This window comes from Pinus tabuliformis, chromosome 3_2 (assembly GCF_031772625.1).
Source record: "Pinus tabuliformis cultivar Carrire ecotype Pingquan chromosome 3_2, CPIR1, whole genome shotgun sequence".
Classification (NCBI taxonomy): domain Eukaryota; kingdom Viridiplantae; phylum Streptophyta; class Pinopsida; order Pinales; family Pinaceae; genus Pinus; species Pinus tabuliformis.
The window spans coordinates 74924052-74937429 of record NC_142302.1 but is presented as its reverse complement, the minus strand read 5'-3'; positions in this window follow the sequence as shown (position 1 = coordinate 74937429).

The window sequence follows — 13378 nt, the reverse complement described above, 5'->3', positions numbered from 1 at the left end:
AATTGTTCTAATTTTCTCCCTTCCCTTTTCTTGTATAAATGTGACATAGAGCAAGTTTGAGACTAGAGAGAGTACTAAGTAAGAAAATGAATAAAATCTCTTAGGAAGGGGAGGCACCATAATCCATGTAACAAGCTAAAGCTAATACAATCTTTACAAGTCATGGCTTATCTCTGAATTGCTGATTTATGAGTTGTGAATCACCAACCCCCTATTGAGGAGGAATTGCCCTCCTCTTTAGCATGGGTTCTATGTCAATAGATGTATATTGTTGTTACACATTAATTTATTTGCATGTCATGTTAATTAATTTATTATTATATCACTATAACATATTCTTTCTAATATGATGATGCTACTCTTGGTAATTTGGCTTGCAAAATATTTAATATAGATTTATTGTGTGTTAGCATAGGAATCCTGGATCGGTCCTTACTAACTATATGTTAATGTGAAATTTCTACTACAAATTTATAATCTGTTGTTGAAACATAATGTGTAGATTAAAAAATGCTCACGAAATTTACTAGATCACAAGACTTGAAGATACTCTACTCATATGCGGAAATAAAATCACGATCGACAACATAAATCATTAACATGCATCAAAATTTAACACACATACAAATAGATTTATCTAGAGGAAATAAATTGCTCAAAACCCCTTATTATATGTATTTCATTATTTAAAGAATAGAGAATAAATACAATGCTTTCTCAACCCTGAGCAACTCTTGCACTAGTATAATTTATCTCACTGCCTCAGAGACCAACTCAAGCCAGTACTTAGCCAATTTCTCAACCTTCCAAGCTCCTATTTCCTTGCACTGTTTGATGAGGAGTTAGCCCCATATTAATTAGGGAAATTACTCATTGAGAACTTCACAATTCCTTTAGGCCCTTCTTTGACTACATGGACCACTTGTACAACTTGGAAAATTCTACAACTAATAGTACACTACCCTTGAACTCCAATATCAACTGGGTAACTCAAATTATTTGCATGCATGATTTAATTTAGGCTGATTTATTAGTTTAACTGGATGATCAATCAGTGTGAAAAAATTTACACACCCTTCACTAAACCTCCACTAATTCTACTAACAGTGAGAAGTACTTACACTAACAATAACTGAAATTAACTGAAATATATTGCTACAAATTAGAAATTAATCATGTATAACTGAACTCAAGTGTCTCGAAATTGAATTAACTAAGTTAACTTAGTGACAAGATATATGTCACTTTAGTTAACTACCTCCAACTATCTTGCTAAAATTAATATATGAATTTATCGTGTTTAATTAAGGAAAAATTAAATTAGGATTTTCTTGCTACATTTTCAACATTCCCTCTTAGCAAGAAAGGGATTATCAGATACCCCAATCTTGCTTCTATGGAACTTGAATTTTCCTCTTAACAAAGCCTTTGTCAAAATATCTACATCATGTTCCTCTCTTAAAATGTACTACAACAACAAAATCCACCTCAACACGCAATCTCGTAGATGGTGATACTATATGTCGATATTCTTGGGTTGATCATGAAATACTTGATTCTCAGATAGTTTGATACAACTTTGATTGCCACATTGAATCACTATAGGATCCATTTTCTGACCAAATAACCCAACAATAATCTTTCTCATCCAGATAACCTCACATGCTGCTTGACTTGCGTCCATGTATTATTCTTCTGCTAAGTTGAGTGCCACAAATATCTACTTCCTAATATACCAAGAAATTGTTGTTGACCCAACACTAAAAATTCCTTCTGAAGTGCTCTTCCTTTCTGATGGTATCCCTATCCAATATGAAACTGTAAAGCCTTGCATATTTAATCTCCTTGTCCTTCTGTAAAAAAGACCAAACTGAGTAGTGTCTTTGAGGTATATCAAAACATGCTTTGTTACCTTCCAATATAGTTTGGTTGGATTAACCATGGCTTGATTAAGCTGGTTAAATGCATAACACATGTTCGGTTGTGTGTTCACCAAATACATGATTGGACCCACAAGCTACATCTAGATGGTAGCCTCCACTTCATTACCTAAAGTGGCATCCTCTTTCCTGTAGTTACCTGCTAGAGGAGTTTCCATGGGTTTGTTGCTGTCCATGCAAAACTTCTTCAATATCTCATTGGCATAATTTCCTTAATAGACAAACAGTTCCCCATCTCCTTTCCATACATCGAAACTAAGGAAATAATGCATGAGTCTCATGTCCTTCATCTCAAAATCTCTTGCAAGGTCCTCCTAGCAAGATCTAATCAGCTACTCATCACCCATAACGATTAGGTCATCAACATATAACATAATAGTCAATAATTACCTTCTACCACAATGTGATAAAGGTTTTCATCTGCTTCAGTTTTGGTGAAGGTCAAATCAGTGAGATAGCTATCGATCATGGTATACCAAGAACTATTAAAAATATGAAACTGCGGTCAAAATACACTTTAGATAACTCAATTTATGGAGATAATAATTTCATTGAATTCTTGTTGTCAAGAGGACCAAAATCTACCTAAAGATCACTCAAATCAGATAAGGGAAAATGTACTTTTGAAGAAAATTCCACATGTGCATATTTGATAAGGTCTGCCCTAAGGAAACATGGACCACCTTGGAAGGCTATAAGTATAAATGACCTCCAAATCCTTTAGACCCTACTATAAGACACTATTCTATCTTGGTTTTAGACTCGCACAGGTTTGAGGCTCGTCCGTGGAGGAACATGTTCGCTCTGAGGTGAAATTGCAGGGTTCAAAGCTCACATCCCTGATTTAGGATGTTGGTCCTCAGTCCCAGGCATAACACAAGAAGAAGTTGACCACAGTCACTCACACAAAATCTTATCAATGTGACTGGAGCCTTCCAGTAGCACAACAAATCTCCATCCATTTGAATGGGAATTAGGGTTTCTGTAGTCCATATTTGACCTCAGTTTCTTGTAGTCCATGCTTAAGGGAGCGACTAGGAAGCTATAGTCGCTCACATAACGTCTCCTCCATGCAACCGGGACTTAAAAGATGAAATATTAGTATTCCAAAGATTTTTCTATGTGACCATATTGTTCATGAGTTGACCAAAGACAGTGACAATTTATTACATGTTTCTGAATCGGGTTTTGAGTATAAGCATTGTTGGGTTCATTCCATGGATGTTGTAGTTACTTTGTTGAATAGTTGCATAGATGAAGATATTGATCATTGTACTCTCTTTTTCTGAATAATTTGATGATTATCTAATAAGAAGAATAATGTTTAAGGGTATTCCCCATAGTGTGTTTTTCCCTGGTCTCTGTTCAATCCCGGTGTCTCTATGTGTGAATGATTTTGATGATGATGATATTGTTCTTTATACATAGTTGCATATGGTTGAATAATGACGTAAGTCAGAATAATATTATGATGTTATGGGTTGAAATTAATTTTTTAATGAATAAATTCAATTCTCAAATAAAAGAACAATATATCGCTATGAAAATTAACAAGCACGGGGTGCTTGCTTGAGTCCATACAACACTCGCTTGAGTTTTCAACATGCGACTCTTTGTCAAAGGTCTCAAACCCATATTGATGCTCAATATACACCTCATCCTCAATAACTCCATTAAGGAATGTTGCCTTCACATCCATCTAGTGGATCTATCACTCCATCTCCACTGACAATGCTAGAATTGACCTGATGGTTGAGTACCTTGCTACTAGAGAAAAGGTCTCCTCATAGTAAATTCCCTCCACCTAAGAGAAATCCTTGGACACACCTATGGCCTTTTGTTTATCTATATTTCTCCCTTCTACTGCACTCTTTATCTTGTAAAGCAATCTCAAACCAACCACTAGTTTGTCTACTAGTCTTGGGACCACTTCCCAAACATTGTTTTTGATAATGGAATCGTATTCCTCTACCATAACATCAACCCACACTTTTTGTTTCACTATTTCATAAAATGAATATGGTTCTATCTCAACTAGCTCACTCATCATAGCCATGCACCTAGTGTACTGATCAGGTGACCTCCTCTACCTGCGTTGTGATGTGGGCGCTCCCACATTCACTCTAGCAAACAAAAATAATCTATCAACTTCCCTGGCCTACCTCCTACCTTCTATGGATGTCTTTGCTTGAGTGGATGTCTCCACTCTCTCCTCCTCTACTTGTGGCTGCTCCACAACTTCCTGAGGTTCTTCCTTTGGAACTAAACACTGCTAATCAAGATGCAACTAAAGCTGCCTCTCAAGAGAACACGCATTGCCTTCTCCTCATCAAACTTCACATCCTGTCTTAACACTGTCATCCTGAGGGATGGAAGGTACACCCGATAGTTGTGAGGTTTATCTATGTACCCCAAAAATATGCCCAACTCTATTGTCAACTCTAGCTTTTTCCTTTCTTCCTTAGAAACATGGTAGTAAACTAATGATCCAAATATCTTGAAGTGTGACACATCTATATTCTTCCCTGGAAAGTGTTCCTTTGGTGTAATCATGCCGAGAATCCTATGAGGAATCATGTTCTGCAAATAGACCATTGGGTTGCATGTTTCATCCAACAAGTGTAGGGGTAGGATTTGGTCATGCAACATCTCCTATGTTTCTCCCACAATACTTCTGTTCTTCCTCTCAGCAACCCCATTATGTTGTGGGTTATGAGGTGCTATCAACTCCCTACAAATGCCTTCCTTTGAACATAAATTTTTAAAATCATTCAAAAATTATGTACTCACCACTGTTATCACTCATAAGAGCCTCCACTTTCATACCAATCTCTTTCTTAACAAGTTCTTTAAACTCAACAAATTTGGAGAATGTCTGGTCATTCTTCTGCATGAAGTAGATCTAGCACTTCCATGAGAAATCATATACAAATATAACATAATACATGTGCTTGGTAGTGGAGGCTATTGAGAAATGTCCACATACATGAGAGTGGATCCTTTCAAGGATTGCATGAGCCCTGTTATCCCGATCATTGAAGGTGGTTTTTATGTACTTCCCCAATGTGCATATTTTACATGTATCTTACTGCTCTAGTGCTCCATTGGGGAGGCCTGTAGAAGTATACAACATGATATTCAAAGTGTCATGATGCAAATGACCAAGTATTCTATGCCATAATTCGTTGACATCTTGGCTCTGCACCTTCTCTTATTTTCTTCTCAATGTTGCATAGTCTTCCACATCTAATTTGTAGAGGTTCTTCACTCGAACCCCAATATTCTTCACTTGTCTCTTGGTGCTATGTCTCAAGAAATCCTTACTTTTTTTGAATATCACATCGTAGATACAGTCTTCCAACACCACAACGGAAACCAAATTGTTCTTCAGACCCGGTACATACATCCCATCCTTGAACTTGAAAGGGGAGCCAAACTCCCTCTGAAAAGTGACTGTATTGATACCATTCATGTTATACCTTCCATCATATCCCATATTGATGTGCATCTAGAGATCCTTCTCCTCCAAGTCAGTGAAAAAATATTTTTTTCTCATCATGTGGAATGAGGCACTGTTGTTGAGATACCACACACTACCCATCACTGTGCCTACCATGCATGAACTGAGGGTAAAATCAAGTTTAAAAAATGAAGCCAAGGCTTCACCCGTTGCTCCTCCTATGATATTATTTCTTTTCTTGTGTGGATATTTCGTGGCATAGTGTCCCAGTTCATGACAGTGAAAGCATTTGATTTTTGACAAGTATTTATTCTTCCCCCTTGACTCGAATTGCCTTTGGATTCAGATTTATTTAGTTTCCCTTTCTTTGCCTTTCCAGCCTAGGCACAATTCTCCTCATACTCACCCTTATATGAGATCTTGTCTCTAGTGCTCCACCTTATCTCCTCTTACACTAGATCGAACCACAATTGTTACCAATTTGGTTGTTTCTCCCTCCCATTTATTGAATCCTAGTAGTTGTGCCAGCTCTTGGAAAGTCCTAGAAGTGTTAGTCTTATAAAAGCATTCTTTACTATAGTAAAACCAACTTGACAAAGTTCATCATGAGATTGTGCGAACTTTCTCAGGTACTATGGTATTGTGTTTCACTTCTACATTTTGATATTTCGATGCTTTTCCTTGAGTGGAAACTTCCTGTGGTAACTATTGTTCTAGAAAAAATATCTCAAGGCCTACCACATAGCATATAGAGTCTCTTTCTTATGGAGAGTCCAGAAAATATGGTCTCCAACTCCCTCCAATATGATCCTCCTCACCTTTGATACGCACTTATTCCATTCTGCTAGATCTTGAGCATCAGATGTTGGAGGCTTCAGGATATCATTATCTATGAATTCCTTGAGACCATTATCTTCCAACACTACCTCCATCATGTCCTTCCAAGTAGCATAATTTGAGCTACCCTTAAGGTCATACTTGAGTCACAGTCGATAGAAAACCATCCTGGTACCTCTGAAGAATTGATCCTACAAATTTGACCCACCTGCAAAGACAAATTCAAAATCTCTTCTCTACTATGATTCCTACTCTGATACCATGTAGAAATTTATTGTGTACATTCAAAATTGCTCATGAAATTTACTAGATCACAAGACTTGAAGCTACTCTACTTATCCACGGAAATAAAATCACGATTGAGAACATAAATCATTAAAATTCATCAAGATTCAACACACATACACAAAGATTTATCTCGGGGGAAGAACTTCTCAAAACCCCTTACTATATGTATTGCATCAATCAAAGAATAGAGAAGAAATACAATGCTTTCTCTAGCCTGAGCAACCCTTGCACTAGTATAATCTATCTCATTACCTCATAGACTAACTCAAGCCAATACTTAGCCAATTTATCAGCATAAAACAATCCTATTACCTTGCACTATTTGATGAGGAATCAACCCCCTATTAATTAGTGAAATTACTCATTAAGAATTGCGCAGTTAGTTTAGGCCCTTCTTTTACTGCATGCACTTCCTGTACAACTTGGAAAATTCTACAACTAATAGTACACTGCAATTGAACTCCAATATCAACTGGGTAACTCGATTTATTTGCATGAATGAATTAATTTAGGTTGATTGAGTCAAATTTAATTGGATGATTACTTAGTGTGAAAAAAGTTACACACCCTTGACTAAACCTCCACTAGTTCTATTAACAGTGAGAACTAGTTACACAGACAATAACTCAGTTAACTTAAATATATTGCTACAAGTTAGCAATCAATCATGTAGAACTAAAATCAAGTATCTCCAACTCAAATTAATTTAGTTAACTGAGTTACAAGAGATATGTCACCTGAACTAACTACCTCAAAGTATTCTGCTGAAATTAAAAATAAAATTTCTCCTAATTTAATTAATGAAAAATCAAATAAGGATTTTCTTGTTCCATTTTCAACAGAATGTTAGCTGGTTTATGTTACATAATTAATGAATGAGTTTATTTCATTTGTCTTTATGGTTGTGTGATTGTAATCAAATGTTTTTGTGAGGATTGATTTTAAGGAGTGCTATTTAATTTATGTGAGTGTGATTTCATTTACAACATTGTGTGTAGTGAGTTATTTTTATGCAAGTGAGGGTTTGACAATGTGATTTATTTTCATTCTTGCAAGTGTGAAGAATGATAGCTTTTTTCTTGTAGGAGAAAGATTAGCATTAGGTATTAGACAATGCGAGTTAGCTATTCAGGTCTACATATATTTTTTCTAACAACCTTGAAATAAAATACCTACCTAGATTGATAACATATGTTTGAGTGGAGTATGGAGGAGCTCTAATGGCAGCAGCGATAAACTTCTAGGGTTTGAACACCTGCAGCAACGGCAAGCTCTGCAACTCTGATACCTCCTGCAATTCCTGGCAAGTTCAGAGTCCTCAAACTCACGGACTAAAAGTACACCCTTTCATGGAAACCCAGTCAGGGGGGGGTGATCAACCTCCCCCACGAAGCGACAACGATAAGGTTGAAAACATGGCAGAGAAGGAAACCACAGCTCAGAATAGGGACAATGATGGTTCAGAAAACCAACGAGTAAATCAAGGGGACAAATCACCAGAAGATCATTCTGCTACATGCAAACCGGTGGCAACGGTTCGCCCACGGGTTGAACTGCCTGGACATCAAATAGAAGCATGGATTCAGTTTATGAAAGATCATGCCTTAATAGGAAAGTTCATTGGTCTGTGGCCAACTGAAAAGGCCTTAAGAAGCTGGATAAACGCAAAATGGCAACCTAAGGGGCATATCACACTGCAGCTGGGGCCGAAAGGTTTTTTCAAAGCTATTTTCAACTGCTTGGAAGACAGAAACAGGGTCCTGGATGGCAGACCTTACTTCTTCAATGCGGCTGGTTTGTTTCTTAAAGGATGGGTGGAGCGGTTCAACCCAGACACAGTGGATCTCAGTTGGGCACCGTTGTGGATTCGCCTGTATTCACTCCCGGTGGGATATTGGGAGGAAGATTCCCTCAAAAAGATCGAAAACTCCTTGGGTGAGTTCGTCAAAACGGCAGAGGAAACGAAGATCTGCAAATATACTTCTTATGCCAGAATTTGCGTATATATGAATCTCAATTAGGCTCTTCCAGATGCGGTAAGCATTTCTTACTTTGACATTGATTGGTTACAAACCATAGACTATGAACATGTTCCCTTCCGTTGTCGAAGATGTCACGCCCTCGGTCATTTAGCTAGAGATTGTCCTCTAACTCGGAAATCCTCCCCTGCGTCGGATCCGGAAGCTCCTAAAGAAGAGGGATTCATCAAGGTCTAGAACCGCCGAAGAGCACATAAAAAGCAGGTTCCCAAACCAAAAGTAGCACAATCCAACCAGCCAGGGCCATCCACAAGCAATAGCTTTGGTGCCCTTGCTAACCAGTCGGAAATTCCAGTGAATCTGTCGGAACCAGAACCCATGCACGAAGACCAATCAAAAGGGGGAAAACCTATAATTTCACCAGCAAGTACTCTAGGTAGGGAGGCATCGACCTCAGACAAACAGAAAGAAATCTTAGAGGGTGCACAGGATATGCAAATGGAGAACTCAAACCCAGAAGCTAACTCACAAGAGGAACCAATGGAAGAACCAGAGTACTCTCCCTTTATGGAGGAAGAAACAGAAATAATAGATATTGGAGATCTGGACCTTCCAGGTCTCGAAAAAGCCTGCACCACAAATAACTTTGACAATATTCCAACAGGACAGCTTAAGAATCTGGAAGAAGTATTATCTCAGGCAGAAAGGCAAAAATCTTTGGGAATACAGATAGGTGGTCCATGGGATGGCCGTCTCATAGCCAAAGATTTAAAAAAATGAGGAAGGAAAACCATTCTTCAGAGAACAATCAAGGTTGGGCAGATCTTAGTAGACTCCGGCAGGTATGCCAAGCTAACTAAGTATTACAGTCCTGAAAACACTCTTTCCAAATGAAGCTAATCTCTTGGAATATAAGAGGGTTTAATGGCCCCAGGAAAACCCAAATTCTCAAAAATATGTTAAAGCTAGAAAGCCCTCAGATTCTGTTCTTGCAAGAGACAAAGTGTGATTCCAATACACTTGACAAACTTGCTACTAAATTCTGGCCTGGGAGTCATAACGTAGCAGTTGATGCAGATGGTGCCTCAGGAGGATTGGCCATCATATGTGACCATAGAGTGATTGAGCTCAACAATCTTCATGCACACTAGAACTTTCTCCAAACATCTTTTCATATTACAGGCACAAACCAACATGGACTTCTGACCAATGTTTATTTCCCGCAGGAAACGCATCAAAAAGAGGAGATCTTAAACTCCCTCTCAGTTCTTAATCAAAACAGACCCCATCCACTATGGATTGTAGGAGGTGATTTCAATATGATTACAAGACTGGAGGAAAGAAGAGGAGGCAGATGCAGAAGTTCACAAGAAGGATCTATACTGAAAGAGTTCATTCAGAACAACTGGCTCTTCGACCTCCCTTCCAATAATGGCATTTTCTCATGGAACAACAGACAGACTGGTAGCCAGAAAATCACTTCTTGATTGGATAGGTTCCTTCTCTCTGACAACGCCATTCATCTGGGGGGGGATTTTGCGGCTTCCATCCTTCCTTTCACAGGTTCTGATCACTGGCCCATCTCTCTTCACTGGTCTATACCAAGGAACAATATCCGCAGGCCTTTCCGCTTCGAAGTATTTTGGCTGACTCATCCAGACTTTCATAAACTTATCAACTTTGAATGGAAAAACTTCCATCCTCTGCCAGGCTCCAAAATGTTCCAATTCCAACAAAAACTCAAGCACTTAAAAAGTAAGATCAAGGAATGGAATCGCACTTCATTTGGCAACATCTTTCAGGGGAAAGCCAACATAGAACTGGAAATGAAGCAGATACAGCAGAAGATCATCACTGAGGGCAGATCATAAGAAATAGTAGAACAGGAGAAATCCTTGGACTTGCAACTTGCCGAAAAGGAAAAGCAGGAAGAAATGTTATGGCAGCAAAAATCAAGAATAAAGTGGCTCAAAGATGGTGAAAAAAATACCAAATTCTTTCATAGCACCACAATTCAACGCAGGATGCACAACAATATTGCGCATATTCAAAATGAACAAGGGGTCAGAATGGAAAAGCATGAAGAGATTGAGGCGGAACTCTTAAATCACTTCAAGAAGGTGCACAAAGAACCAAACATAGACCGCTCTCAAGCCATACAAAAAATTACAAGCACCATCCCCAAACGTATCTCAGAAGAGCATAATCAAATGCTCCTCAAGCCTGTTGATCTCCAAGAAGTGGAAATAGCTGTTCGTCAATTAAAAGCAGGAAAAGCTCCAGGATCAGACGGTTTCACATCCAACTTCTTCCATAACTTCTGGGAGCTAATCAAGAATGAAGTTTGGCAGGTGGTAGAAGAGTCTCGCTCACTCCGATGGATGTTTCCAAGGATAAACACTACTTTTATAGCTTTGATACCCAAAGTAGAAAAGCCTTGCAGACCAGATAAGTACAAACCGATAGCCCTCTGTAACATTATTTACAAAATTATCTCCAAGATTATAGCCTCTAGACTCAAGTTGTTGCTTCCGCTTATTATCTTGCCTGAACTGTCCGGCTATGTGGAAGGCAGGCAAATTGTGGATGGGATCATTCTTTCTCATGAAATAATTCATTCCTTGAAGATCTCCAAAAGGCCTGGTATGATTCTCAAACTTGATCTTTCCAAAGCTTTTGATAGCCTAAATTGGAAATACATTGAAAAAATTATTCTAGCATTTGGTTTTGATGCGGCCTGGGTACGTTGGATTATGAGCCTCATTTCTTCCACCTTCTTCTCTGTCCTAATCAATGGTATTCCATCTGAGACATTTCACCCTACCCGTAGTATCAGGCAAGGTGATCCCCTCTCACCTTTCCTGTTTATCATAATGGCGGAAGGTTTAGGGCGCAGTGTCAAGCACGCTCAGCAAGCTGGCCAGCTTAAAGGTCTATCCTTTCACAACTCCCCTGCTTTTACCCATCAAAAATTTGTTGATCATAATATGTTGTATGGGCATCCCTCAGTCCAAGAAGCCAGACAGATTAAATCCCTTCTATCAGTTTTCTCAGAAGCCTCTGGAGCCTCTATAAATCACTCCAAGTCTCAAATCTTCTTCTTTCATACCCCCTCAGTTATCCAATCAGCCATCTTACGCATCTTCAGTTTCTCCTCTGCAAAACTTCCCTCATCTTATCTCGGAGCACCTCTTATCGCCTCTGGCTTAAAGCACTCTTCCTGGAGAACTCTTCTAGATAATCTGGATGTGTGTCTCTCCTCTTGGACTCATAGATCTCTCAATATGGCAAGCCGTCTTGTTTTGATCAAAGCAGTTCTTCAATCCATGCCCTTATATCTTTTTTCCATCCTCGCATCACCCAAGTGGGTCCTCAATGAAATCAAATCTCTTCAAAGATAATTTCTATGGGGCAACAGCTGACTTCATCGCAAATGGGCCCTAGTCAAATGGGAAACTGCTTGCCTTCCAAAGAAAGGAGGTGGCATTGGATTAAGAGACCCCTCTCACAGTAATGCTATCATGGGAGCTCGAATCTGGTGGAAATGGCTGTCAGGCCCTTCCACTCCTTGGACCAACTTATGGACGGCCAAATATGTGGGAAATTGCCCAAGGGAGGAACTCATCAGAATATCAGAGACTAGTAATGGTTCAATCATATGGAACTCAGCAAAACAGCAGAAGCACCTCATACAACAGCATAGCTTCTGGCATGTGAAGAATGGTGATCAAGCCAAATTCTGGAATGATTCTTGGCAACAGATGCCCAAAATCAGGGACCTTATCTCACCAAATGCTCTCCTAGGACAAGATTTGCACTCCCAACAAACGGTAAGGAACTTTTGGTGCAATACCTCTCAGCAAGATTACAGAGAATGGCTCAAAGCAACCCAGTTCATGGCACAAGGGACGAGGCTAGACCAGAAAACCATGGATACAGAATTAACAGAAAGGAAAATACAACTTTCTGAGGAGAAAGACATTCTCATATGGGGTTATGAAGAAAGAGGAAGTTATTCCACTAGAGAAGCATATAATATTCTCGTCCAAGATCAAATCCGGCTGGATCTGCTATGGAGCAAAATATGGGATCCCCTCATCTGGCCGAAAGTATCTACTTTTCTTTGGCTCCTCTATCACAAGAGAATTCTTACTTGGGAAAATCTGAGAAAAATAAATTTCCATGGACCCTCTATATGCCTCAATTGCAAAAAAGAAGAGGAAACCATTGAACACCTCATGTACCATTGTCCGCTGGCCAACAAGCTTTGGCAAAAGATTAACTTTCTCTGTAAAAAAGATGGAGGAGAAAATGGAGATATAAGGGCTACTATATGCAGCTGGGACCCCCACCCCTTTCAAAGTAAAATCTTGAATGTTCTCTGGAACCTCATCCCAGGCTTTGCAACATGGGCCATATGGAAGGAGAGGAATGGTCGAGTCTTCAAAAACCAATCCAGGCCACTGGAGGAGATATGGAAAGTCATCAATCAAAATATAGAAGAAGCCTTAGCTCTAAAAACTTGGTACAAAGAGGAATTCCCAACTATTCCGCAGGAACAATCAATATGGAATAACTGGAATTTCAAAAGAAAGCAAGAACAGATGATCAAAGGAACAAAACCCGCAAAAGATCCCATAAATGTGAAATGGTCTCCTCCACCCAAGAACATATACAAACTCAATTTTGATGGCGCCTCAAAGGGTAACCCAGGTTCTGCTGGGTTTGGTGGAATTGTCAGAGATTACAAAGGAAACATTATATTAACCTACTTGGGATTCCAGGGGTGGGACACCAATAACTCAGCAGAACTAGAAGGGCTCTGGCACGGGCTTCTTCTATCGCATGACATGAATCTCTTTCCACTCCTAATA